We start from the raw sequence: 26,844 nt of genomic DNA, 5'->3' as shown, positions 1-26,844 counted from the left end.
ACAAAATAATGTTATTTATCTCCAAATAATAAACTTGCATTGTTGTTTCTTGGTTTATCAGATTTAATCTATATACATTGACTTCCTACTAGAAAAAGATGAGAAGTTACATCATTTTCATCATTCTTTTATCAATACCCTAATACATGAGCAGCCATGTCACCCATCTTCCAAATATAGTTACTGTATTTTATCGATCTATGGGGCCATTGATTTTTAAGATGCACTATCATTTTATGTACCACTAAGAAAGAAGGATACTACCAATTAAACTATAACACCAAACACGATTTTATCACTTTGACTTTTTACTGAAAGAAGTCTTTCAGAATTAACCATATATAGGTTTTATCATGTATCATTTACTCAACTTGAAAACATAAGCAAAATAAATTATTAAAGTAAGCCTAAAGATTTTCAAACTCAAAATCTGACTTGCGACAAGATGGTGGAGGAATAGGACGGCGAGACAACTCTCTCCCCAATAAATTCATCAAAAGAACATTTGAACGCAGAGTAAAGTCCACAAAACAACTTCTGAATGCTGGCAGAGGACATCAGGCACCCAGAAAAGCAGCCCATTGTCTTCGAAAGGAGGTAGGAAAAATCATAAAAGATAAAAAGAGAGACAAAAGAGGTAAGGACGGAGCTCTGTCCCAGGAAGGGAGGCTTTAAAAAGAGAGAAGTTTCCAAACACCAGGAAACACTCTCACTGGCTAGTCTGTGACGAGTCTTGGAACCTCAGAGGGCCACATAACCGGGAGGAAAAAAGAAAGAAATAATCAAAACCCACAGATTACCCACCAAACGGTAACTACCAGAGGAGAAGTAGCGCAGACGCCTGCATATGCCATTAGCAAGCGGGGGAGGGGCAGGGAGAAGCCGGCTGACCTGCTTAGAGAGAAGACTGAGCTTGAATGCCATGAGAACAATCTGAGAGAACTGGGGATAGCAAAGCTGACTGGGATAGCTTCCCCACAAAAAAGGTGGAAAACACTCTAACCTAAGACTCCGCCAGCCCCGCTCACAGAAAAAAGGGCTGAGCAGAGCAAGCCGGCTGCAGTCAGCCCATCCACCATCCCCCGCCGAGACAGGCAGGGAGGGCAGCAAGAGCCGGAGGGGGCAAATGCGGCCCCAGAAAGGCATCTGATACAAACTTCAGGCAGGCTTGTTGCTAATCAAGACTTCTTGGGCTCAGTCCAGTCGATATCCGTCTGAGAAGGTTCGCCGGTTGTACACCCAGAAAACCGAGTGGCAGGGACTGGGGAGGCGATAAGTCGCAGTGACTGCACTCGCCAAACACCTGGTCACCTGAGCTGCCCAGACTGGGGAAGGCACAAAACGCAGGCCCAACCAAGTCTGCGCCTTTGTGGAGTACCCGAGAACCTGAACTTGAGACGCTCAAACCTGGGAAGTGCATACAACCCAGCGCCGGCCTCGGACAGTTCCCGGCAGAGCAACCTAGAGCCTGTGCAGTGTAGACTGGGACAACACACGCGCTGTGAGCGCCGGCAAACCCAGTGTGGCCGAGACGCTGTGAGCACTCCCCACAGACACCAGAGATATTTGTCTGCAGTGTTCCTCCCTACCCAGAACAGGACTGAACAACTGAGCCTTAAAAAGTGTCCATCTGCCCCCTAGTATCAGGGCAGAAATTAGACAGTGAAGAGACCAGCAAACAGAAGCTAAAACAGAGGGAACCACCTTGGAAATGACAGATAGAGAAGTCTAGAGACTACTCCAAGAATAAGACCAAAAACCAGAGGCAAGAGGCTTAAGCCCGAATCCTGAGAACACCAGAGAACTCCTGACTCCAGGAAACATTAATCAATAGGAGCTCATCAAACGCCTCCATACCTACACTAAAACCAAGCACCAACCAAGGGTCAACAAGTTCCAGAGCAAGACTTACCATGCAAATTCTCCAGCAACACAGGAAAATAGCCCTGAGTTTCAATATACAGGCTGCCCAAAGTCACTCCAAACCCACTGACATCTCATAACCCATTACTGGACACTACATTGCACTCCAGAGAGAATAAATGCAGTTCCACCCACCAGAACACCGACACAAGCTTCCCTAACCAGGGAACCTTGACAAGTCACCCGCCCAACTCCACACACAACAAGGAAACTACGTAATAAAGAGAACTCCACAAACGGCCAGAAGAGGGAAGGCCACCCCAAGCAAAGCAATATAAGCAAGATGAAGAGGTAGAGAAATACCCAGCAAGTAAAGGAACAAGATAAATGCCCACCAACACAAAAAAAAGAGGAAGATATAGGGAATCTACCTGATAAAGAATTTTGAATTTTGATGGTGAAAATGATTCAAAATCATGAAAGCAAAATGGAGTTACAGATAAATAACCTGGAGAAAAAGATTGAGAAGATGGAAGAAAGGTTTAATAAGGACTTAGAGGAAATAAAAAAGAGTCAATATACAATGAATAATGCAATAGATGAGATCAGAAACACTCTGGAGGGAACAAACAGTAGAATAACAGAGGCAGAAGACAGGATAAGAGAGCTGGAAGATAGAATTGTAGAAATAAATGAAACAGACAGGAAAAAAGAAAAACGAATTAAAAGAAATTAGGACAATATTAAAGACATATGGGACAATGTTAAACACTCCAACATTCGAATCATAGGAGTCCCAGAAGAAGAAGACAAAAAGAAAGACCATGAGAGAATACTTGAGGAGATAATAGTTGAAAACTTCCCTAAAATGGGGAAAGAAATAATCACCCAGAGAGTCCCCAACAGGATAAACCCAAGGTGAAATACTCCAAGGCACATATTAATCAAATTAACAAAGATCAAACACAAAGAACAAATATTAAAAGCAGCAAATAACACACAAGGGGATTCCCATAAGGATAACAGCTGATCTTTCAACAGAAACTCTTCGGGCCAGGAGGGAATGGCAAGACATACTTAAAGTGATGAAAGAAAATAACCATACAGCCCAGATTACTGTACCCAGCAAGGATCTTATACAAATATGAAGCAGAAATCAAAAGCTTTACAGACAAGCAAAAGCTGAGAGAATTCAGCATCACCAAACCAGCTCTTCAACAAATGCTAAAGGATCTTCTCTAGACAGGAAACACAGAAAGGGTGTATAAACTCGAACCCAAAGCAATAAAGAAAATGGAAACGGGATCATACTTATCAATAATCACCTTAAACGTAAATGGGTTGAATGCCCCAACCAAAAGAAAAAGCCTGACTGAATGGATACCAAAACAAGAACCCCATATATGTTGTCTATAAGAGACCCACCTCAAAACGAGGGACACATACAGACTGAAAGTGAAGGGCTGGAATAAGATATTCCATGCAAATAGAGACCAAAAGAAAGCAGGAGTAGCAATACTCATATCAGATAAAATAGACTTTAAAACAAAGGCTGTGAAAAGAGACAAAGAAGGAAACTACATAATGATCAAAGGATCAATCCAAGAAGAAGATATAGCAATTATAAATATTTATGCACCCAATATAGGAGCACCGCAATATGTAAAACAATTACTAACAAGTATGAAAGGGGAAATTAACAATAACACAATAATAGTGGGAGACTTTAATACCCCACTTACGTCTATGGATAGATCAACTGAACAGAAAATTAACAAGGAAACACAAACTTTAAATGATACAATAGACCAGTTAGACCTAATAGATCTCTATAGGACAGTTCCCTGGTGGCTCAGAGGTTAAAGCGTCTGCCTCCAATGCGGGAGACCCGGCTTTGATCCCTGGGTCGGGAAGATCCCCTGGAGAAGGAAATGGTAAGCCACTCCAGTATTCTTGCCTGGAGAATCCCATGGACGGAGAAGCCTGGTAGACTACAGTCCACGGGGTCGCAAAGAGTCGGACACGACTGAGCGACGGAACGGAACGGAACGGAACGGAACGGAATAGGACAGTTCACCCCAAAACAATGAATTTCACCTTTTTCTTAAGTGCACACGGAACCTTTTCCATGATAGATCACATCCTGGGCCATAAATCTAGCCTTGGTAAGTTCAAAAAAATTGAAATCATTCCAAGCATCATTTCTGACCACAATGCAGTAAGATTAGATCTCAATTACAGGAGAAAAACTATGAAAAATGCCAACATATGGAGGCTGAACAACACGCTGCTGAATAATGAACAAATCATAGAAGAAATCAAAAGAGAAATCAAAATATGCATAGAAATGAATGAAAATGAAAACACAACAACCCAAAACCTCTGGGACACTGTAAAAGCAGTGCTAAGGGGGAAGTTCATAGCAATACAGGCACACCTCAAGAAACAAGAAAAAAGTCAACTAAATAACCTAACTCTACATCTAAAGCAACTAGAAAAGGAAGAAATGAAGAATCCCAGGGTCAGTAGAAGGAAAGAAATAGTAAAAATTAGGGCAGAGATAAATGCAAAAGAAACAAAAGAGACCACAGCAAAAATCAACAAAGCCAAAAGCTGGTTCTTTGAGAAGGTAAATAAAATTGACAAACCACTAGCCAGACTCATCAAGAAACAAAGGGAGAAGAACCAAATCAATAAAATTAGAAATGAAAATAGAGAGATCACAACTGACAACACAGAAATACAAAGGATTATTAGAGAATACGATCAGCAATTATATGGCAATAAAATGAATAACCTGGAAGAAATGGACAAATTCCTAGAAAAGTACAACTTCCCAAAACTGAACCAGGAAGAAATAGAACATCTGAATAGACCCATCACAAGCACGGAACTAGAGGCTGTAATCAGAAATCTTCCAGCAAACAAAAGCCCAGGTCCAGATGGCTTCACAGCTGAATTCTTTCAAAAATTTAGAGAAGAGCTAACACCTATTCTACTCAAACTCTTCCAGAAAATTGCTGAGGAAGGGAAACTTCCAAACTCATTCTATGAGGCCACCATCACCCTAATCACCAAAACTGGTAAAGACCCCACAAAAAAAGAAAACTACAGGCCAATATCGCTGATTAACATAGATGCAAAAATCCTTAACAAAATTCTAGCAATCAAATCCAACAACACATTAAGAAGATCATACATCATGACCAAGTGGGCTTTATCCAAGGAATGTAAGGATTCTTCAATATCCGCAAATCAATCAATGTAATACACCACAATAACAAACTGAAAAATAAAAATCATATGATTATCTCAATAGATGCAGAGAAAGCCTTCGACAAAATTCAACATCCATTTATGATAAAAACCCTCCAGAAAGTGGGAATAGAAGGCACATATCTCAACATAATAAAAGCTATATATGACAAACCCACAGCAAACATTATCCTCAATGGTGAAAAACTGAAAGCATTTCCCCTAAAGTCAGGAACAAGACAACGGTGCCCACTCTCACCACTACTATTCAACATAGTTCTTGCAGTTTTGGCTACAGCAATCAGAACAGACAAAGACATAAAAGGAATACAAATTGGAAAAGAAGAAGTAAAACTTTCACTGTTCACTGATGACATGATCCTCTACACAGAAAACCCTAAAGACTCTACCAGAAAACTACTAGAGCTAATCAATGAATATAGTAAAGTTGCAGGATATAAAATCAACACACAGAAACCCCTTGCATTCCTATACACTAATAATGAGAAAATAAAAAGAGAAATTAAGGAAACTATTCCAGTCACTGTTGCAACGAAAAGAATTAAATACTTAGGAATATATCTACCTTAGGAAACAAAAGACTTGTACATAGAAAACTATAAAACACTAGTGAAAGTAATCAAAGAGGACACTAATAGATGGAGAAATATACCATGTTCGTGGATTGGAAGAATAAATATTGTGAAAATGAGTATACTACCCAAAGTAATATATACATTCAATGCAATCCCTATCAAGCTACCAAAGATATTTTTCACAGAACTAGAACAAATAATCTCACAATTTGTATGGAAATACACAAAACCTCGAATAGCCAAAGCAATCTTGAGGAAGAAGAATGGAACTGGGGGAATCAACCTGCCGGACTTCAGGCTCTACTACAAAGCCACAGTCATCAAGACAGTATGGTACTGGCATAAAGACAGAAATATAGATCAATGGAACAAAATAGAATGCCCAGAGATAAACCCACACACCTATGGACACATTATCTTTGACAAAGGAGGCAAGAATATAAAATGGAGAAAAGACAGTCTCTTTAACAAGTGGTGCTGGGAAAACAGGTCAGCCACTTGTAAAAGAATGAAACTAGAACACTTCCTAACACCATACACTAAAATAAACTCAAAATGGATTAGAGAACTAAATGTAAGACCAGAAACTATAAAACTCCTAGAGGAGAACATAGGCAAAACACTCTCTGATATAAATCACAGCAGGATCCTCCATGACCCACCTCCCAGAATATTGGAAATAAAAGCAAAAATAAACAAATGGGACCTAATTAAAATCAAAAGTTTCTGCACAGCAAAGGAAACTATAAGCAAGGTGAAAAGACAGCCTTCAGAATGGGAGAAAATAATAGCAAATGAAGCAACTGATAAAGGATTAATCTCCAAAATATACAAGCAGCTCCTGCAGCTCAATTCCAGAAAAATAAACGACCCAATCAAAAAATGGGCCAAAGAACTAAACAGACATTTCTTCAAAGAAGACATACAGATGGCTAACAAACACATGAAAAAATGCTCAACATCCCTTATAATCAGAGAAATGCAAATCAAAACCACAATGAGATACCATTTCACACCAGTCAGAATGGCTGCTATCCAAAAGTCTACATGCAATAAATGCTGGAGAGGGTGTGGAGAGAATGGAACCCTCTTACACTGTTGGTGGGAATGCAAACAAGTACAGCCACTATGGAGAACAGTGTGGAAATTCCTCAAAACCTGGAAATAGAACTGCTATATGATCCAGCAATCGCACTCCTGGGCATAAACACTGAGGAAACCAGAATTGAAAGAGACACATGTACTCCAATGTTCATTGCAGCACTGTTTATAATAGCCAGGACATGGAAGCAACCTAGATGTCCATCTGCAGACAAATGGATAAGAAATCTTTGGTATATATGCACAATGGAGTATTACTCAACCATTAAAAATAATGCATTTGAACCAGTTCTAATGAGGTGGATGAAATTGGAGCCTATTTTACAGAGTGAAGTAAGCCAGAAAGAAAAACACCAATTCAATATACTAACGCATATATATGGAATTTAGAAAGATGCAAATGATAACCCTGTATACGAGACAGCAAAAGAGACACAGATGTATAGAACAGTCTTTGGGACTCTTGGGAGAGGGTGAGGGTGGGATGGTTTGGGAGAATGGCATTGAAACTTGTATATTATCGTATGTGAAACGAATCGCCATTTCAGGGTCGATGCATGTTACAGGATGCTCGGGAGGGGGAACTCATGTACACTCAGGGCAGATTCATGTCAATGTATGGCAAAACCAACCAATATAATATTGTAAAATAATTAGCCTCCAATAAAAATTTAAAAAATAAATTAAAAAAAAATCTGACTTGCAAATCACTTGTTTGACTGGCAGTTTTGCAATCTATATTTTTCCACATTATCATCCTTTGTAGCACCAACAATGTTGATAGTGCCATTTTCATAAAATACTTCTTAAAATACCAAAAGACCAGGATTTTAATCTCTTAATTCAATTTTGCATTAGGTATAGTTACCTAGATTTTCCATCCCGTTTGGGGGAATATTACTAAACAATTATAGTTCATCATATTACTTTATTCCCACCTTTTGATTCCTTACCTATGTATATACTCATGAAGCCATTACCAAATAAATTATAAAACACCTCCAGTACACCAAGAGGCAGGCACTTGCTGATGTGCATTCTTGCATAAGTAATGACAATCTTATTATGAATTGCTGTCCAACCAAAAAAAAATTGTAAGATGTCATTTATTATAAGATGAACCCAATTTTTAGATATGTTAAAATGTTCAGAGTAATTTAAAATTAATAAAATTCAAAGTATCATATTGATTGAATCAATATTCAGTGTTTACTAGAACCACATAGTTGCTAGTCATTGCAGAGATGACTTTACCATGAAATTAAGAAAAGTCCTTCCCTAGGATGGGAATCTTCAAAGACCCAGGGATAGGACCTCACAGTGTGCTCATATAATCATAATTTTATTAAAAATTATATAAGATATTTTAATTGGCACTAGTTAACTTGTCCTTTTTAATAAATTCACGTGTATTATCTGTCACATTTCCTCTCATGACTTGTTAAACATAATCACATTATTAGGGGAAGCTGATATGAAGATATATTGAGTTTGGGTTTAGTGTGTGTGTGTGTGCTCAGTTGTGTTCAAATCTTTGCAAGCCCATGGACTGCAGCCTGTAGCCCACCAGGGTCCTCTGTCCAAGGGATTTCCCAGGCAAGAATACTGGAGTGGGTTGTCAGTGAGCCACCTGGGAGTAACCTTTGGGTTTAAAGGAATATCTTTATTCCTCCAGTAATTTGCAGTTACTTCCAAGTACTGTTAAGTGCTAGCCACCCTTTTAATTTGTTATCACTACTGCTAAATGCCAGTTCACTGGGCATCATGATCTGAAGTGCAGCATTTATGTTACATGCAGGGGTGCCAGGGTGCCAAGCACTGGGAACACAAAGGAGAAAGAGAATTTGAAATGTATGGAGCCTGAATCTAGTCTCTGTAATATTATACATGGATGACTCAGTTCTCATCAAAGCCTACTCAAAATACTACTCTTCTTTTAGAATATACTATGCTACAGTAGAATTCTGACAAATACAAAATTTATAATACACTATACAGTAAGGACATCATCAACAAACTGCTAGAGTTTATTCAAAAACTACTGAAGATCAATCTCTGCCTCAGAAAATTTGAAATAGCCTGAAGTATTATTGGGCTTCCCTGGTGGCTCAGAGAGTAAAAAATCTGCCTCTCGGTGCCAGAGACCAGGGTTTAATCACTGGGGAGAAAGTTTTGATAGATTTTTTTTCCCAAAAAAATTTGATAAAAATCTGAAACTTTACTTGACATCATCATTATTTATTTAAAGGAAAAATTTCTGTTATCAATGATAAGCATAAATTTTGATCGACTATGCTAAAGAAAAGACTGAATTATCTTTCTTTCCTCTCTCTACAGAAAATGATATTACAAGATTACTTTAGTAAGAAGAGAAAATTAGAACACACATAGCCAAAATTGTAGGTAAAACATTACTAAGATGTGTGTCAGGAAGTTAATAAAAGTAACATTTTATTTCTCTGGATTTTGTGATGTTTGCAGTATTTTGCATGTTTTTAATTTTGTAATTTTCCATAACTTATCTCATTCTAAATAAATATTTGCTCACATGAAATTTTTGTAACTTCATGTTTTGGGTTTTTTTAGAAAGAGAATCCCCATAATTGTATTCACATCTGTCCCTAGTAAATCTGGAATTTTTCCTATGATTATCTTTTCTTTCCTGCACACTGGCCTCCTGGTTCAGGCCTTTGCCTTGTCAGCATGTTCTTTTCAGACAAAGCAACATGGCTTGCTCTGCACTTCCTTCTGGGCAATAGTCAAAGACCACATATTAGGGAGAACTCACTTACCATCCTCTAAATAGCACCTCCTATCCTCACTAGAGTTATTAGATAAAATACAGGACACCTAGTTACATTTAAATCTAATATCAAAAATGAATAAATTTTTACTCTATCTCCTATGATGTATGGAATATACTCATAGTAAAGATATATACCAGTCCATTCTAAAGGAGATTAATCCTGGGTGTTCATTGGAAGGACTGATGCTAAAGCTGAAACTCCAATACTTTGGCCATCTCATGGGACGAGTTGACTCACTGGAAAAGACTCTGATGGTGGGAAGGATTGGGGGCGGGAGGAGAAGGGGGCGACCGAGAATGAGATGGCTGGATGGCATCACCGACTCTGTGGACATGAGTTTGAGTGGACTCCAGGAGTTGGTGATGGACAGGGAGGCCTGGTGTGCTGTGATTCATGGGGTTGCAGAGAGTCGGACATGACTGAGTGACTGAACTGAACTGAAAGATATATACATTGTTCATCTGAAATTCACAGTAATATTATGCCTTTTTTTTTTTTTTTTTTTGCTAGACCTGGTAATACTGCTCCCACAGTTTCTATTTCCTTACTCCACTTGGCAGTACTTATCACCATGTAATATACTAGACATTTACTTCTTGTTACTTCCCATCTTCCTCACTAAAATGTCAGCTCCATAATAGTAAGAATGTTTGTCTGTGTTGTTCATTGATGTATCCAAGCACCTAGATTAGTGCCTGGCACATAACAGGCACTCAATGAATAAATATTTTAAGATTAATGAATATTGCTCAAATATTCTCTTTTTATCTATTCTATTAACTCTCACTCTAATTAAGGGCCCAAAACTTTCACTCTAATTAAGGGCCCAGAATATGGCTGTTGTGTTCTAACTGGTCTCCTTGCTTCCAGCATAGTTTTGAAACCCATTCACTACAAAAAACAGATTGATCTAAAACACAAATCTAGACCAACCACCCCTTTTCACCTGCTAGGAACTTTGTTTTAAAAAAAAAAAAAAAAAAAGGCTCACTGCACACCTTATTCCACTCCTCTACACAACTTTTTCATCCTACTAGATTGCCCCAAAAGTGAGGAAACTATTTCCATTTTTCAAAAGTTCCTAAATTAAAATAACTTCACAGTAAAATATAACCCCAAAAGGTATATCAAATATAAAATGTTGAGTAGAAAAAGAAAACTGAAGTGACCTAAAGGCGTCTGAAAATAAGATCTGAGCACTCTAAGGTGAGAGGGCTTCCCTGGTAGCTCAAATGGTAAAGAATCTGCCTGCAATGCAGGAGACCTGGGTTTGATCCCTTGGTTGGGAAGATCTGGAGAAGGGAATGGCAACCCACTCCAATATTCTTGCCTGGATAATCCCATGGACAGATCATGAAATCGCAAAGAGTTGGACACAACCGAGTGACTAACATGAACAAATTGTAAGGTGGAAACTTCCATCAGATTGCTGTTCAACTTAGTTATGGTTTAAGATATGCAAATACGAAGTTAATATTCAGGATCCTGGTGATTTAAAAAGAAGCAATTGACCACTATTTGAATTCATAGTATTACAAACTATCTTTATCCATGAAACAACATGATATCAGCCCTCAGATTTCTGGAGAGAGAAAGCAGTGGCCCTATTTTTTTAAAAAGAATAATGTGTATGTAATTTCAATACAAAAGGGAGAAATTATGTTAATAGCAAGGGGGAACTACAGAGCTTCTATCTTTTCATTCCCAAACCAAGTAGAAATTCCCACTTAGCTCTTTAGGTCTGTTAGGAATGTCATTGCACACAGACCAATGTCATATTCTTAAAACATTCTCTGAGCCTCAGGCTACGCTCATGTCTGTCATAACTTTGCATGGTCAGGAATGGAGATACTAAATTAAGGATGAGATCTAGACTAGTTTGATTGAAGCTACACTGATAATAACCCATTTCTACCTGCCATTCCTCCCCATGGTTGCTAATAAACACTATCCAGGGACATAGGCCCTAGGGAAATAAGAGAAATAATTATCCTCTCCAAGCCTCCATTCTGGTCCAAAGAAGCTCTGCTTCCTATGTCTCAGCAAAGGCTTTCCACAAATGTCTAATTCAGGTTCCACCTCTATAGGGTCAAATAACTCTGTGTTAGGCAGGTATCACATCCTCCTGGAACTTCCTGTATCGTCTATGGTCATGTGACCTTGGATAAGTTACTTAACTACTGTGGATCTTTTCTTTGTTGTTTCTTTACTTAGGTAAATATAGATGTATTTTACTTCTAGGATTGCAAGCATGGGATGAGAAAAATATGTAAAATATGCAGTGCTGGGACTACTATACAGGCTGTGTTTGGTAAACTTTAGTTCCCATCACTGCCATGGAACACACTTCACTGAGAACAAAGTTAATGCCACTGAGGTTGTGTTGTGCTGGTAGACTTCATCAGGGCAGCTGACAGAGCACTGAGTCAAACTGCCTCCACCACCATGGCAAGATCTGGATGCTTCTCATCTTGAACCTCATCTCAGATGTATATAACCCATGCTCATTGTCATAATCAAGCCAACTGGCCTTCCCTAGTTTGGAACATTCTGGGCTCTTGCTTTCTCCATTTTGCTGATACATTTCCCTGACTTTTCATTGAACTATTCTTTCTCTGTAGGTGTCATTTGAAATGTCATCTTCTCAGAGAAACTTTTTCTGACTATCTGTATCTAAAGGAAGCCTTTCTTTGTATCTTTTTATCCCAGCATCTACTCTTTTTTTCTGTACACACACCACAATCTATAGCGATCTTATTTATTTGGCTGTGTCTTATAATCTCCCTGTTGTTGCTGTTGTTCACTTGCTAAATTGTGTCTGACTCTGCGACCCCATGGACTGCAGTATGCCAGGCTTTCCTGTCCTTCACTGTCTCCTAGAGTTTGCTCAAACTCATGTCCATTGAGTCAAAGATAGTGATCCAACCACCTCATCCCATGTTTCCCCCTTCTCCTCTTGACCTCAGTCTTTCCTGGCATCAGGGTCTTTTCCAATAAGTTGTCTCTTGGCATCAGGTGCCAAAGTATTGGAGCTTCAGCATCAGTCCTTCCAATGAATATTCAGGGTTGATTTCCTTTAGGATTGACTGGTTTCATCTCCTTGGTGTCCAAGGGTCTCTCAAGAGATTCCTCCAGTACCACAATTTGAAAACATCAATTCTTCAGTGCTCAGTCTTCTTTGGTCCAGTTCGCACATTAGTATGTCACTACTGGAAAAACCACAGCTTTGACTATACAGACCATTGTCAGCAAAGTGACAATCTCCCTGAGGATCTTTGTAACCTTTTGTATTCTTAATGCCCAGGAAGTGACTGACATGAGTAAAAAGTACAGTATCTGTTGAATGAATAAATGAGTGAAAAATTATAGTCATTTCACTCCTGCCTCAGCTTTAAAGAAGCTCTTCTGCTGCATTTCCATTTAGATAAACCACAGGAGGAACTGATCATTTACTTATGTGTTGAAAGAATTTGTGAAAATGTAAATGAAATGTTGGTAACATGATGGTCTCTTAATGAACGCTCAATATATATTAATTATTTGTGGTTGATATTTTTGTTAATTAAAGAAAAGAGTAGCCTCAATGCTATAATAACACACAGTACTTTCACCTCCGTTTGCCTTGGTTTTCTCAACTATGAATTGAGAAAACTAATCAAATATTCATCATGTGTGTTACAAAATTAAATGAGTTTATACATGCAAACTGCCTCAAATGGTACCTGGAACACAGTGCTAAAAGTGCTAAATCATTTCTAGAATTGATATTTACTTCAGTCTAGGGCACAGACACTTTCAGATTAATGGATTTATTCATCTCACTGAAACTGCAGATGTAAGGGAAGGCAGAATATATGCAACATGGATCAAGATCCCTGCTGTCATACACAGGAGTTAAAGAAAAGTCTGTAATTCCTATTTGGTGAGAATTAATATAATTTGATACTGATATTATCTGACAAAATAAAAATGTTTTCCACTAAAATCCCTGGAGAGATTTTATCCTCAAAAAGTTTTGGAGGAAACTGTATTTTCACTAGCAGCAAGTGAGTATCAAAAGGTATTTTAAATCCATGCTGACCAAATTGATCAGAGATAATCATATATTTAAGAATCTTGTGGTCAAATGGACACTAAAGCTTATTGAATAAAATCCTTGCCAGTTGGATTTACAGTAATATGTAAGTCAGCAAGTCCCTGGATTTGTCTGTTATACTTCCTGCTATATATTATCACGACCATTGAATAAAGATTCATTTCAGTACCACAACTAGTAAGATGTTTTTATATTATTCCACTACAAATTCTGAGTTTTGAACTGACGATAAACTCAATGTGTCAGTTCATAAAGACAAAAAAGTTAAAAAATCCATGTCAGTAGAAAACAAAAAATAGCAAATGGTCCCGTATTTATATCTCACTAGTCAGAATACAAATAAACATCCTCGGTGAAAACACATCAGTGCTTCCAATTAAGGCAATATAATTGCATGCTTTGAAGTGGAACAATGGAAAAATCTGACAATCCATTGTATTAATATGAGACACAGACTTTGGAGACATATAAAAAAATAACATTTAATCTTTGCAAGGCATCTGCTTCTATATACTTTTTGCCTAACATTTATGTATTGTGTGTAAACACACACATTAGATAGATAAATAGATAGCAGGATAGATAAACATATGTTAAAGAGCTCGATAAAATCTGGTGCAGCCCACTAATTCACTTCAGTAAGCCATTTCACTGCTATTGCTACAACTTCTATTGTCTTCTGCAGTTTCATTGTTTTCAAGAGGGTGTAGAAAAGCTTTACACATTTATACTCAGTCAGTTAATTTACTTACCTGACATATCTCAAAAGACCAATGTGAAGGTAGAGGACAAAGTCTCAAATAGACTAGACAATGGTGTGAAAACTGGAGAGCAATGCTTTTTATCCTGCTTATCTTCAAGTCTTTTATTCATTTATCAAGTGGAGTGCAATGTATAACCATTGAAGAAAAAATAATAGGTCAACTAATAATGTTTTGTAAATAATTATTTGGAGGACACAGATGCTTTCCCAACTCTTCATGAGATTCCACTATTATTTCATCATTAGCTTTGAAGTATCGCAGTTTTTCCTTTTTGCTCTCTAAACAACCTAAACAAAACTAAACATTATTTTCAAGTTTCTTTGTTAAGAATCCTGGTTTCTGGGCTACTGACTCTGCTTACTGCAGTATTTGAATGCAAAAGATTTAAGTAAAGTTATCACTTATATTTCATTGTCAAGAAAGACAGAGACATAGAATTCAAGATAACTGGGTGAGGGCTTTTAAGGTAACCAATTTGATGAATGAATAATTAATATACTAATATTGATGGTTGTGAGGTTTTCCTCATGGCTCAGTCAGTAAAGAATCCACTCTCAATGCAGGAGACCTGGGCTCAATCCCTGGGTCAGAAAGATCCCCTGGTGAATGAAATGGCAACCCACTCCAGTATTCTTGCCTGGGAGAGTTATTGACAAAGGAGCCTGGCAGGCTACAGTCCATGGGGTTGCAAGAGTCAGACATGGCTTAGCGACTAAGCCACCACACTGGTGGTTGTAATCTATATGCCTTTAGAAACTCCTTTATATGATGGATTATGGCCAATGGCTATATACTATAAACAAAAAGCTTCATTAGAACATTTGATCTATATCTAAAAATCAAGAAGTGGGGATGGCAATAGGTCTAGAAGAGAACAAAAAAGTGATCACAGTTGCCTTGCATCCATCACCAGTAGATATCAGTTATATGTAGGGAAGTTTTGTTTTAATTTCCATCTCTCAGCTTCAGCTTCTACCACAATAGAAACATATTGTCTTCCTACTTTTATCTGCAGGCTTTTTTAACATTAAACATGTACATTAACATAAGTAAAATAGATAGTAAGTGGTAATTTGCTGTGTGACACAGGGAGATCAACCTAGTGACAACCTGTGACAACCTGGGCGGGTGGGATGGCATGTGAGATGGGAGGGGGTTCATATGTATCTGCAGTGGATTCATATTGATATATGGCAGAGGCCAACACAATATTGTAAAGCAATTACCCTCCAATTAAAAAATAGGGGGAAAAAACACACAAAGAAAGAGAAAAGTTTAGCCATTTTATAGTACATAAAATAAATTGTCCATGATATCTTCCATTAGAATCAAAAGCCCCATAATTCAAACATGCTACGGTATTCCAAATCAGAGTAACTTTCTGTAATGTAAAATGTTAGGACATGAAATTGACTTATTCATAATCTACATTGCTTATGTTGTGAACTCTTCAATTTTGTGGATGTAGATTCTTTAGTAAAATGTACTATGTTGAACTCAAAGATGTATTTCATCTAATAGTTCCTGAGGATTTTATGAATATACTTTTGAAAGACCTCTTGGTACTCATGATCAAAGTGACAATCGGACAGTCCTGATAATGAAACCAAAATATCCATCAGCGTAACTAGTATGCAAAAGGCATACTCTCAGTACATGGTCATGAGTGCAGTTCCTGCCTTGCCAGAACCACTATGGTAACTGGACACTCTGGGTCTCATTGGCTCTTTTTGAATCAATCTATGACACCACAGAATAACTCCATCAAAAGAATTTTGGACATAGGTCTTAAAAATTGTGTCAACGATGAAATTGATCAGAGTTTGAGTGAACTCTGGGAGTTGGTGATGGACAGGGAGGCCTGGCGTGCTGTGATTCATGGGGTCGCAGAGAGTCAGACACGACTGAGTGACTGAACTGAACTGAACTATGCACCATCCAAGAAACCGAATCAGGGTTTAGCATTACTAACAGCTCTAATTTAACTTGGTAATAAAATTTTTTAAAATCATACAAATAATTTAGGGTTGAGTTATACTGTTTCTGCTCTATGTCTAGTGTACTAAGCCACATTGAGCTTATGTCTCTCCAATGGAAATATTTTGGCTACTAAGTATAGATATAATCTGGAAGGGAAATAATAATCATTGCTTCTTAAAACTTTTTTTTAAATGGTCTTTCTTTAGCGTCACATGTAGATGATGATAAATATTAAATAAGGAATTATTTTTAAGGAAAGAAGGTGAGAAAGTTAAAGTTTAGTAAAATAAAAAATGAGAGGAGTGTACAAGTAATCTGGGAGTAGGCCTCACTTATCAAATTGCATTTTTGTGCCAGGAAAATTCAAATTTACAATTCTGCCTATGTTTCCCCTGTACGACTTCAGAGGTTAAAAGCTAAAAGCTTTGTGTTCAAATTTTACTGTTGTGGCAAGTTTAGAGTCAGGCATTTGAAAGTTTTTCCACTCCTGGGTGAAGCCATCTAAGATGGAAATACAGCAAGGAAAAATAATAACACATTAACTTCTAATTCATTGTTATACTAGAGCCAGAAGCCTCTGAGAAGCTTAACAAAAGACCACAAAGAAAAAAATGCTTGAAATACACTCCAAAGAAGAAAAAAATAAACAATGAACCTCAAATAGTTCAAGGCAAGGCACAATAACAGTATGTAGAACCAAAAATAAAAGTCTAAAGAGAAACTAAAAAGCTCTAAGACTGGCCTTAAAGGATAGTATCTATAAGAAGGGGAAAGATTTCTAGTACTGCCTTTTAAGTTCCAACAGATTACACTTTTTGATGGCCAATAGTATCATTTTGACCTTGACTGTAACTGTAGGAAATAGCTGGGCATTCAAATATGGCCAAGCATTTGCTCCTAGTCAGTCAGACACTGAGAATAATGATGGCCCAAGAATACAGGTCCTTTTGCTGTATTCTTTATTCTCTGCAGGAGAAAAATCTGAGAAAGATTTTCTATTATACCCCAAATAGCATTCTTTCTGGCAGTCCATAATAGTGGGGAAAGGGAAAGGATTAATAAGTGAGGAAAAAGTTTACCTAGGGAAATATATACATAAAGAAATTTCAGTTTATCACAGGCCAATATAGTCTAGGATTCTACTAAGAACTTTGTATAAATTTATATAATTCTAAAAAAAAATTGGAGGTAGGAATTATTAACCCTATTTATAGACATGAAAACAGAGAAAGCAGTCAGATATTTGTCCAGGGCCATTCAGTGATGGAACAACAGAGGCAATATCTGCACAAAAATCAGTTGAGTCAAAAGCCCCAGTCATTAATTATTATGTTTTCTACCCATTTTCCTAGAATAAAAGGCAAATTTGGCCTTGAAGTACAGAATGAGGCAGGGCAAAGGCTAATAGAGTTTTGCCAAGAGAAAGCACTGGTGTTAGAAAACACTCTATTCCAACAACACAAGAGAATACTCTACACATGGACATAACCAGATGGTCAACACCGAAATCAGATTGATTATATTCTGTGCAGCCAAAGATGAAGAAGCTCTATACAGTTAGAAAAAACAAGACCAGGAGCTGACTGTGGCTCAGATCACGAACTCCTTATTGCCAAATTCAGACTTAAATTGAAGAAAGTAGGGAAAACCACTAGACCATTCAGTTCAGTTCAGTTCAGTCGCTCAGTCGTGTCTGACTCTTTGCAACCCCATGAATCACAGCACGCCAGGCCTCCCTGTCCATCACCAAATCCCGGAGGTCACTCAAACTCATATCCATCAAGTCGGTGATGCCATCTCTGTCGTCCCCTTCTCCTCCTGCCCCTGATCCTTCCCAGCATCAGACTCTTTTCCAGTGAGTCAGCTCATCGCATGAGGTGGCCACAGTATTGGAGTTTCAGCTTTAGCATCAGGTATGATCTAAATCAATTCCCTTTTGATTATACAGTGGAAGTGAGAAAATGATTTAAGGGACGATCTGATAGACAGAGTGCCTGATGAACTATGGACCAAGGTTTGTGACATTGTATAAGAGGCCATCCCCAAGAAAAAGGGAGGGATGAAGACCATCCCAAAGATAAAGAAGTGTGAAAAATCAAAATGGCTATCTGAGGCTAACTGTGAAAAGAAGAGAAGCCAAAAGCAAAGGAGAAAAGGAAAGATGCATCCATTTGAATACAGAGTTGCAAAGAAAAACAAGGAGAGAAAAGAAAGCCTTCCTCAGTGATCAGTGCAAAGAAATAGAGGAAAACAAAAGAATGAGGGACTAGACATCTCTTCAAGAAAATTAGAGATACCAAGGGAATATTTCATGCAAAGAAGGGCTCAATAAAGGACAGAAATGGTATGGACCTAACAGAAGTAGAAGATATTAAGAAGAGGTGGCAAGAATACACAGAATTGTATAAAAAAGACCTTCATGAGGCAGATATTCACGATGGTGTGATCACTCACCTAGAGCCAGACATCCTGGAATATGAAGTCAAGTGGGCCTTAGGAATCATCACTATGAACAAACCTAGAAGAGGTGAAGGAATTCTAGTTGAGCTGTTTCACATCCTAAAAGATGATGTTGTGAAAGTGCTGCACTCAATATGCCAGCAAATTTGGAAAACTCCGCAGTGGCCACAGGACTGGAAAATGTCAGTTTTCATTCCAATCCCAAAGAAAGGCAATGCCATAGAATGCTCAAACTACCACACAATTTCATTCTTCTCACATGCTAGCAAAGTAATGCTCAAAATAATCCAAGCCAGGCTTCAATACGTGACTGGGAACTTCCAGATGTTCAAGCTGGTTTTAGAAAAGTCAGCGGAAACAGAGATCAAATTGCTAACATCTCCTGGATCATCAAAAAAGCAAGTGAGTTCCAGAAAAACACCTATTTCTGCTTTATTGACTATGCCAAAGCCTTGACTGTGTGGATCACAAGAAACTGGAAAATTCTTCAAGAGATGGGAATACCAGAACACCTGACCTGCCTCTTGAGGAACCTGTATGCAGGTCAGGAAGCAACAGTTAGAACTGGACATGGAACAACAGACTGGTTCCAAATAGGAAAAGGAATACATCAAGGTTGTATATTTTCACCCTGCTTATTTAACTTATATGCAGAGTACATCATGAGAAATGCTGGGCTGGATGAAGCACAAGTGGAAATCAAGATTGCCGAGAGAAATATCAATAACCTCGGATATGTAGATGACACCACCCTTATGGCAGAAAGTGAACAAGAACTAAAGAGCCTCTTGATGAAAGTGAAAGAGGAGAGTGAAAAAGTTGGCCTAAAGCTCAACATTTAGAAAACTAAGATCATGGTATCTGGTCCCATCACTTTATGGCAAATAGATGAGGAAACAGTGGCAGACTTTATTTTTCTGGGCTCCAAAATCACTGCAGATCGTGACTGCAGCCATGAAATTTAAAAATGCTTTCTCCTTGTAAGAAAAGTTATGACCAACTTAGACAGCATATTAAAAAGCAGACATTACTTTGCCAACAAAGGTCCGTCTATTCAAGGCTATGGTTTTTCCAGTAGTCATGTATGGATGTGCGAGTTGGACTACAAAGAAAGCCGAGTGCTGAAGAATTGATGCTTTTGAATTGTGGTGTTGGAGAAGACTCTTGAGAGTCCCTTGGACTGCAAGGAGATCCAATCATTTCATCCTAAAGGAGATCAGTCCTGGGTGTTCATTGGAAGGACTGATGCTGAAGCTGAAACTCTGATCCTTTGGCCACCTAATGTGAAGAGCTGACTCGTGTGAAAAGACTCTGATGCTGGGAAAGACTGAAGGTGGGAGGAGAAGAGGACAGGAGAGGATGAGATTGTTGGATGGCATCACCAACTCAATGGACATGAGTTTGAGTAAACTCTGGGAGTTGGCAATGAATAGGTTGGCCTGGCATGCTGCAGTCCATGTGGTCACAAAGAGTCATACCCGACTAAGTAACTCAACTGACCCATTATTAAATATCAAGTGTTGTGAGATCATCTCTAGTACATCCTATCATTTCATCCACATACTTTAGGCAAAAATTATCTAGAGCATTCTAGGATCTTTTGTATGCTATAGAGAAATAGCAGGGCATTCACTCCCAAAGCTGCACCCAACACTTCTACCAATTAGCTTTCAAACAACCCAAATGGTGAACTCATTTCATTCAGATGACAAAGATGGAAATCCATCAACTTGGTGAAGAGAATCAGACCACAATTAATCCAGTATCTGAAAAGTTTCACAGTCTTTAAACCATAACCACAACAGAAAAACTCCACAGTCCTGTGTGAGAAATATTCCACTGATGCAATTTCAAATGAAGACCATCTCCCTGAAAGATTGAACTGTTTGCATAGATTGTTTTAATGTCAAACAGTTAACCAAAACAATTAAGACACCCTCCCCTAAAATGATCAAGTAAAATGTAATATTAAATTTCAACTTATTTGGAGCATTATTTCAGCTGTTGATAGTAAAATAATTCTGTCCTCAAAAAGTATTCACAGATCTGTTAAAAAGCCCTCACCTAAAATCACATTAATAATTTCTATATTTTTCTTCAAAATAAGAAAGTACACTCACCTTTCATAATAGTATAAAAAGTATGATTTGCAAAATTGAGTCCTAAATATCTTAGCCATAGGTGGATTAACTTTCAAAACTAAAATGTGTGTGAATTCTGAGAAAGTTTCAATTTGAACTCAGTAAGATTAACTATTCACAACAGAAAGCCATTTCAAATGCAACATTGGGGAAGGATCATCCATCACAGGGACTAGCACATTCTCCATGCTAGACTGAAGCTTGAAACTTAATGGGAAGTTACTGACAGCTTTCGTCTTCACAGTTACCCCTGGAATTTGTTAACAAGTCAGTTCTCCTGACAAGCAGATACTAGAAGAAACTTACAATATCACCAAGAATACAATACAAGAAATGCAACCCCATAAAACCTATTCCTTCAAGCCTTTGAAATAAGTAAATATAACCTTTTAGAGGTCATCAACCAAGTACACTTTAATAAATCTAGGCTTATGGTTTTTATCACCTTTGATTCAACTATTTCTAGCAAACAAATAGTGAAAAGAAATTCAATGTGTCAGAATAAAAATTCCTTTTCTTTTTTAAATTACAATTGTCATATTCCAGTTCTTGCATCAGTTATCGGTAGCTTATTACAATGTATATAGTGCAATAAAATGTACTATCTTGATTCATTCTCAAAACAATCCTTTATGATAGGTACTATTAATCCTTTTTTTTTTTTTTTCAGATAAGTAAACTGAGGGTCTGAGTAGTTAAGGAACATGACTAAATGACACTGCTAGGTACTGGCAGAATGACCAAATTATTTTTCTCTTCAGCAAAATTTATTTTCCATAAAGATAAAAAAGTTAGCCTTAGTATTGAAGTGAGAAAAATAGATTTTTCTGTTTTAATCTGAATTAATGACAGTATCTTTAAAATTTTATATGTGCTAGAGTAAATTGATTTCAAACTAAATTTTCTTATAAGCATTTTTAGCTGAAGCCCTACATAAACTGTGTCTGTGTGTGAAATAGAGAGAAAGATAGGGAAATTCTGAGAAAGTCTATATGCTATATAGACCATATATATATACACAAACACACACACACACACATACATACATGGCATTTCTCCATAGATAATGTAGATGGCCTCCTTGGTGGAAAATTTTAAAGACTAATATAAATTCTCTGAAAATTTTAAAGACTAATATAAATTCTCTGATCAGACTGCCACCACCACTATACTTAACCAGCAGCATTTCATAGTTCCTTAAACTTCTACCATGAGTCATATTTTTGAATTGAAGCATCAAAGACTCATATTAAAACTATCATGTTATCAACTGAGGCTAGGATGTATCTCATTAAATCATCATAAGCTATTAATATCTTTCAACAGTCTTGTTTAACTAATTAACTATAATCATCTAGGATGTGCTTGACAAAGATCACCCAGAACAAAAACAGATAAGTTTGGTATTAGATGAAGGAGAAGGGAAGGGTTAGGAATCTTCATAGAATTGATATTCCTAAAATATGCTTTTGAATTTATTCTGCTAGGTTCCTCTTAGAACTGACAGAAATAACTATTGAATGCATTAATGCCTACAGCTTTGTAATAAGACAGATATTTTCATATTCTGCAGCATATGGACAGCTTATCCACAGTAAAGCCTTACCTCCTATCATCACAACAGACTTTTCAGACCTATAGGGCTATTTCTTATGGCGTCAAACATACATGGCTCTTCAGAGAACATTTTCTGTCATTTTTCCTTCTTTCTTTTCCTCTGTTTCTTTGCACTGATCACTGATGAAGACTTTCTTTTCTCTCCTTGATATTCTTTGTAACACTGAATTCATATGGATATATCTTTCCTTTTCTCCTTTGCTTCTGGCTTCTCTTCTTTTCTCAGCTATTTGTAAGGCCTCCTCAGACAGCCATGTTGATTTTTTGCATTTCTTTTTCTTGGGGATGGTCTAGCTCCCTGTCTCCTGTGCAAGGTCACGAACCTCCATGCATAGTTCTTCAGGCACTCTGTCTATCAGATCTAGCCCCTTAAATCTATTTCTCACGTCCACTGTATAGTCATAAAGGATTTGATTTAGGTCATACCTGAATGGTCTAGTGGTTTTCCCCACTTTCTTCAATTTAATTCTGAATTTGGCAATAAGGAGTTCATGATCTGAGCCACAGTCAGCTCCCAGTCTTGATTTTGCTGACTGTATAGAGTTTCTCCAACTTTGGCTGCAAAGAATATAATCATTCTGATTTCGGTGTTGACCATTTGGTGATATCCATGTGTAGAGTCTTCTCTTGTATCGTTAGAAGAGGGTGTTTGTTATGACCAGTGCATTCTCTTGGCAAAACTATATTAGCCTTTGCCCTGCTTCATTCTGTACTCCAAGGCCAAATTTGCCTGTTACTCCAGGTGTTTCTTGACTTCCTACTTTTGCATTCCAAACCCTATAATGAAAAGCACATCTTTTTTGGGTGTTAATTCTAGAAGATGTTGTAGGTCTTCATAGAACCATCAAACTTCAGCTTCTTCAGCATTACTGGTTGAGGCATAGACATGGATTACTGTGATATTGAATGGTTTGCCTTGGAAACGAACAGAGATCATTCTGTCATTTTTGAGACTGCATCAAAGTATTATATTTCAGACTCTTTTGTTGACTATGATGGCTACTCCGTTTCTTCCAAGGGATTCTTGCCCACAGTAGTAGATATAGTGGTCATCTGAATTAAGTTCACCCATTCCAGTCCATTTTAGTTCGCTGATTCCACGAATGTCAACCTTCACTCTTGCCATCTCCTGTTTGACCACTTCCAATTTGCCTTGATTCATGGACCTAACATTCCATGTTCCGATGCAATATTGCTCTTTGTAACATCAGACCTTGCTTCCATCACCAGTCACACCCACAACTGGGTGTTGCTTTTGTTTTGGCTCCATCTCATCATTCTTTCTAGAGTTATTTCTCCACTGATCTCCAGTAGCATATTGGGCAAACACCGACCTGGGGAGTTCATCTTTCAGTGTTCTATCTTTTTGCCTCTTCACTGTTCATGGCATTCTCAAGGCAAGAATACTGAATGATTTGCCATTCCCTTCTCCAGTGGACCATATTGTCAGAACTCTTCACTGTGACCCATCCATCTTGGGTGGCCCTACCTAGCATGGCTCATATTTTCATTCAGTTAGACAAGGCTGTGGTACCAAGGGAACATGTCATGCAAAGATTTTCTCAATAAAGGACAGAATGGTATGGACCTAACAGAAGCAGAAGATATTGAGAACAGGTGGCAAGAATACACAGAAGAACGATACAAAAAGGATCTTCATGACCCAGATAATCACAATGGTGTGATCACTCACGTAGAGCCAGACATCCTGGAATGTGAAATCAAGTGGGCCTTAGGAATCATCACCATGAACAAAGCTAGGGGAGGTGATGGAACTCCAGTTGAACTATTTCAACTCCTAAAAGATGATGCTATGAAAGTGCTGCACTCAATATGCCAGCAAATTTGGAAAACTCAGCAGTGGCCTCAGGACTGGAAAATGTCAGTCTTCATTCCAATCCCAAAGAAAGGCAATGCCAAAGAAAACAAAGTACCGCACAATTGCACTCATCTCACATGCTAGCAAAATCATGCTCAAAATAATCCAAGCCAGGCTTCAACAATATGTGACTGGGAACTTCCAGATGTTCAAGCTGGTTTTAGAAAAGGCAGAGGAAACAGAAATCAAACTGCCAAAATCTGCTGGATCATCAAAAAAGAAGAAAGTTCCAGAAAAACATCTATTTCTGCTTTATTGACTATGCCAAAACCTTTGACTGTGTGGATAACAATAAACTGGAAAATTCTGAAAGAGATGGAAATATAAGACCACCTGACCTGCCTTTTGAGAAATCTGTATGCAGGTCAGGAAGCCACAGTTAGAACTGGAAATGGAACAATAGACTGGTTCCAAATAGGAAAAGGAGTACATCAAGGCTGTATATTGTCACTGTACTTATTTAACTTATATGCAGAGTACATCATGAGGAACGCTGGGCTGGATGAAGCACAAGCTGGAATCAAGATGCTGGGAGAAATACTAATAACACATAGATGCAGATGACACCACCCTTATGGCAGAAAGTGAAGAGGAACCCAACAGCCTCTGATGAAAGTGAAAGAGGAGAGTGAAAATGTTGGCTTGAAGCTCAACATTCAGAAAACAAAGATCATGGCATCTGGTCCCATCACTTCATGGGAAATAGATGGAAAAACAGTGGAAACAGTGTCAGACTTTTTTTGGGGGGGCTCCAAAATCACTGCAGATGGTGACTGCAGCCATGAAATTAAACGACACTTACTCCTTGGAAGAAAAGTTAGGACCAACCTAGATAGCATATTAAAAAGCAGAGACATTACTTGGCCAACAAAGGTCTGTCTAGTCAAGACTTTTTTTTCAGTAGTCATGTATGGATGTGAGAGTTGGACTAAAAAGAAAGCTGAGTGCCAAAGAATTGATGCTTTTGAATTGTGGTGTTGGAGAAGACTCTTGAAAGTCCCTTGGACTGCAAGGAGATTCAACCAGTCCATCCTAAAGGAGATCAGTCCTAGGTGTTCATTGGAAGGACTGAAGTTGAAGCTGAAATTCCAATAATTTGGCCACCTGATGCAAAGAGCTGACTCATTTGAATATACCCTGATGCTGGGAAAGATTGAAGGCAAGAGGAGAAGGGAACGACAGAGGATGAGATGGTTGGATGACATCACCGACTCAGTGGACATGAGTTTGAGGAAACTCTGGGAGTTGGTGATGGACAGGGAGACCTGGCATGCTCCAGTCCATGGGGTCGCAAAGAGCTGGACACGACTGAGCAACTGAACTGAACTTCTATCTTTCAAATTCTATTCTCTAATATCTCTTTTCTAATCGTCAGGGCGTGAGTTAAGAGGAAATGGCAGCGTTTTTCATTTATAAACAGTAATTGCATATCTGAAAGTAAACACTCACCAGAATATCAAAGTGAGGTCTAGGACTGGTGCCAGACAAATTATCATAGCTTTTACTGAAACAGGTCTGGGAATCGAAAACCACCTATCACAGACTCTTTGAAAACCCTTAACCTGACCCACCCTATATTTAAATGGGATATGCAAAAATAGAGGATAGCTATTTAGGAGATGCATTAATTTTAAATTCATTTTAATAATTCCATGATTGAGGGGTTAAAATTCTCTACATAGGTTTCTCTCAGTTTGTCCATATATCCTCATATATCTGCATTTCAATGTCAAGAAATAAAAGATTCATCCATGTTCCTAGAGGAGATTTCCACTAAGAAGACTATTGAAATCATGGCACTAACCACTATCCACTGCACTCACTCAGGTATGCTCAAACTTGGATAAGTCAAGTCTCCTCAGATTTAAAATGTCTTAACATAACTTTTTCACTTAAAAAAATTGCCTAGTTTTGTCTTTTAAAAATTGACCCTCACAAATGGTTAATGGGCTTCCCTGGTGGCTCAAGCGGTAAATAATCTGCCTGCAATGCAGGAGACCTGGTTTCAATCCGTGGGTTGGGAAGATCCCCTGGAGATGGGAACAGCTACCCACTGCAGAATTCTGGCCTGGAGAATTCCATGGAGAGAGGAGCCTGGCAGGCTATGGACTATAGTCCACAGCTATAACTATGGACTATAGTCCATAGTAACTAGGCTATATAGTTCATGGGGTTGCAAAGAGTCAGACTTATCTGAACGACTTTCACTTTCACAAATGGTTAATATCCTTAGCATATAGAGATGTCATATAGTAAATATATGACTTAAAAATTTTGAAAACTCT

Source organism: Moschus berezovskii, chromosome 4 (assembly GCF_049115385.1).
Source record: "Moschus berezovskii isolate FMDL1 chromosome 4, NW_MosBer_1.0, whole genome shotgun sequence".
Taxonomy (NCBI): domain Eukaryota; kingdom Metazoa; phylum Chordata; class Mammalia; order Artiodactyla; family Moschidae; genus Moschus; species Moschus berezovskii.
The sequence above is the reverse complement of the archived record's forward strand: the minus strand, read 5'-3'. Positions refer to the sequence as shown.